The sequence below is a fragment of the Mesoplodon mirus genome (genome assembly GCF_964341445.2).
Source record: "Mesoplodon mirus genome assembly, chromosome: 3".
Taxonomy (NCBI): Eukaryota; Metazoa; Chordata; class Mammalia; order Artiodactyla; family Ziphiidae; genus Mesoplodon; species Mesoplodon mirus.
Window position 1 is genome coordinate 122,617,594 of NC_138978.1, and position 4,079 is coordinate 122,621,672.

Consider the following 4,079-nt stretch of genomic DNA (forward strand, 5'->3'; position numbering starts at 1 on the left):
CTAGAACAAAATATTTCAAAATTTGTTTGGAAAAACAAAAGACCCCGAATAGCCAAAGCAATCTTGAGAACGAAAAACGGAGCTGGAGGAATCAGGCTCCCTGACTTCAGACTATACTACAAAGCTACAGTAACCAAGACAGTGTGGTACTGGCATAAAAACAGAAAGATAGATCAGTGGATCAGGATAGAAAGCCCAGAGATAAACCCACGCACATATGGCCACCTTATCTTTGATAAAGGAGGCAGGAATGTACAGTGGAGAAAGGACAGCCTCTTCAATAAGTGGTGCTGGGAAAACTGGACAGGGACATGTAAAAGTTTGAGATTAGATCATTCCCTAACACCATACACAAAAATAAGCTCAAAATGGATTAAAGACTTAAATGTAAGGCCAGAAACTATCAAACTCTTAGAGGAAAACATAGGTAGAACACTCTATGACATAAATCACAGCAAGATCCTTTTGGACCCACCTCCTAGAGAAATGGAAATAAAAACAAAGATAAACACATGGGACCTAATGAAACTTCAAAGCTTTTGCACAGCAAAGGAAACCATAAAGAAGACCAAAAGACAACCTCAGAATGGGAGAAAATATTTACAAATGAAGCAACTGACAAAGGATTAATCTCCAAAATTTATAAACAGCTCATGCAGCTCAATAACAAAAAAACAAACAACCCAATCCAAAAATGGGCAGAAGACTTAAATAGGCATTTCTCCAAAGAAGATATACAGACTGCCAACAAACACATGAAAGAATGCTCAACATCATTAATCATTAGAGAAATGCAAATCAAAACTACAATGAGATATCATCTCACACCAGTCAGAATGGCCATCATCAAGAAATCTAGAAACAGTAAATGCTGGAAAGGGTGTGGAGAAAAGGGAACACTCTTGCACTGCTGGTGGGAATGTGAATTGGTACAGCCACTATGGAGAACAGTATGGAGTTTCCTTAAAAAACTACAAATAGAACTACCATATGACCCAGCAATCCCACTACTAGGCATATACCCTGAGAAAACCGTAATTCAAAAAGAGACATGTACCAAAATGTTCATTGCAGCTCTATTCACAATAGCCCGGAGCTGGAAACAACCTAAGTGTCCATCATCGGATGAATGGATAAAGAAGATGTGGCACATATATACAATGGAATATTACTCAGCCATAAAAAGAAACGAAACTGACCTGTTTGTAATGAGGTGGATAGACCTAGAGTCTGTCATACAGAGTGAAGTAAGTCAGAAAGAGAAAGACAAATACCGTATGCTAACACATATATACGGAATTTAAAAAAAAAAAATGTCATGAAGAACCTAGGGGTAAAACGGGAATAAAGACACAGACCTACTTGAGAATGGACTTGTGGATATGGGGAGGGGGAAGGGTAAGCTGTGACAAAGTGAAAGAGAGGCATGGACATATATACACTACCAAACGTAAGGTAGATAGATAGTGGGAAGCAGCCGCAGAGCACAGGGAGATCAGCTCGGTGCTTTGTGACCGCCTGGAGGGGTGGGATGGGGAGGGTGGGAGGGAGGGAGATGCATGAGGGAAGGGATGTGGGAACAGATGTATATGTATGACTGATTCACTTTGTTATAAAGCAGAAACTAATAAAAAAATAAATAAAAATAAAAAAAAAAACAAATGCATTGTACATGTTTTGGTACATAATTCTTTTATTATTCTTTAATTCTAAATATTTTCTAACTTCCATTATTAGTTCCTCTTTGAACCATTGGTTAGATTATCAACTATTTGTAATTTTTCAAGTTCCTTTTTGTGACAATTTCTAGCTTAATTACACTCTGGCCTGAGACTGTGGTCTACATTTTAAGAAAATCCAGTTTTGAGAAAAAATTGAGACCAATTTCATGAGCCATACATAGGTTGTCATTTTTTACATGACCCAAGAGTACTTGAAAAGAATGCTTTACCTCAAACTTTTAAATAGTGTTGCTCAAATTCTCTGTATCTTTAATTCCAGTTCTAGGCCTAGTCTGCCATGTCCCTGGAAAAGGCAGTTGATTCATGAAGTTTTGAACTGGGTCTTTGTGGTGTTGAGTCTTTGCTCTGGCCAGTGTGTTCACCAGAGGGCAGGGCAGTGTCTGGTCCAAAGAGGTGGTACTGACTTTGTCTTTCAGACCTGAGATCTTCAATGAGGACAGCCAACCACACAGAGGTAAGAGAGTTTGTTTTCCAAGTTTTCTCCCACTTCCAAGAACATCAGCTCACACTCTTTGTGGCGTTTCTCACCATGTATATTCTAACTCTGGCTGGCAATGTCATCATTGTGACTGTAATCCGCATTGACCATCACCTCCACACCCCCATGTACTTATTTCTAAGTGTCCTCTCCTATCAGAGACTTTCTACTCCCTGGTCATCATCCCTCGCATGCTTTCCAGCCCTGTAGGTCTGAGCCAATCCACTTCCCTGGAGGGCTCTGGGACTCAGTTTTTTTTCTTCCTTGGCTTTGTCATCACCAACTGCCTCCTATTGGCAGTAAAGGGGTATGCTTGCTATGCGGCCAACTGCCACGTTATTACTCGATCATCATGAACTGGAGGGTCTGTGCCAGGCTGGCATCCTCAGTCTGTGCCACGGGGTTCTCACTTTCGCTGGTTCAGGCTGTGGCCATTTTCAGACTGCCCTTTTGCAAGTCACTGATTGAGCATTTTTTCTGCGATGTTCAACCTGTGTTGGACCTGGCCTGTGCTACCACAATCATCAATGATATCCTGACCTTAATTATCAGCCTCTTGGTCATTACAGGCCCTGCAACCTTCCTCTTCATCTCCTACATCCTCATTATTTCCACCATTCTCAAGATCACCTCAGCTGAGGGCTGGAAGAAGACCTTTGCCATCTGTGCCTCCTACCTCACTGTGGTCATTGTCCACTATGGTTGTGCCTCCACTCCCTACCCCAAGCCCAAGTCAGAGAACACCAAGGATGATCTCAGTGACCTACACTGTCATCACACCTTTACTAAACCCTGTTGCGTATAGTCTAAGAAACAAAGAAGTCCAGGATGCTCTGTGGTAGGAAATCCCTTTCCTAAGATGAAATCCCTACCCAAATAGGTGTGCATGCCTTCCAGGAGGAAGCCTATATAGGTAAAGTTACAGAACCAAGATTTCAGATGATTAGTGAAGTCTCACACATCATGGCCAGGGAGCTGGGGTCTAGCCTCTAATAATTGATTTTCACTTCCTCAACCTTTTGTTAACATAAATAAAAGCAAAAGTCACTCAAAGACACCCATTGTCTGTATTCCAGTAGATAATTACAGGGTCAGAATGTGACCTAGTGTTTATCTCAAGCTTAAATTTAAAGTGACCAATCCACTTTTTAATGTGGTATAAACCACATTAAAATCACCACTCCACTGAATCCTCTTTTAACATAAATTGGATGCTTGAACAAGTGGTCACTAGGGAGGATATTGTGTAGAAATCTAAGTGTCTTTTGATTTAATAAGATAAGCAAAGCAAAAATATAGATATCTTTTAGGAAATGGGTTTGGAGTGAACTAAAATCCTTCTAGAGAGAATATTTTCAAACATGTGGGACTTCAAAGGAAAGGGAACCATGGAATGAGAAGTGAGGGAGTTAAGTGGAGAGAACTCCTAACTGCATATGATGGGCATGCAGTGCACATGACTTGGTCTGATGCTTCACTTCTTCTGGCTAGAGATGAGCCACATAAAGAAGTCCCTGCGGGGCTGAAAGAAGGGTTTTCCTCATGGGCAGGATGCACAGAAGGCTCAGAGGAAGAGAAGACTAACAGCTCAGGGAGCAAATTGCTGAAAGAATGCTGTGAAATTGGCTGAAAAGAAAGAAAAGTTAGAAGCAGATTCAAATTGGAGCTTCCTGTGGTAGGAGAGCAAGAGAAGCCAGAAGTACAAGGGGAGGGTCAGGAGGAGCCAAAGAGAGTTTAGAAAAGGTCCTTCAGGTTGGGTCCTCTCCTGCCCTTTTTAAGCTAAGTCACAAAGATAAAGAAAGAGAATTAAACGGAAATATGAAAAGAGTCAGCATAACACCTTTCTGATAAATTAGGTA

General features: G+C 41.1%; 1 pseudogene across 1 annotated transcript; it reads left to right on the top strand.

Annotated features, from left to right (window-relative positions):
* The first annotated feature begins 2,172 nt into the window (after nucleotides 1–2,172).
* Nucleotides 2,173–3,062, top strand: LOC309799223 (olfactory receptor 10J1-like; annotated as a pseudogene). Its single transcript has one exon. The product of its transcript is annotated as an olfactory receptor 10J1-like (transcript).
* Nucleotides 3,063–4,079: the final 1,017 nt, after the last annotated feature.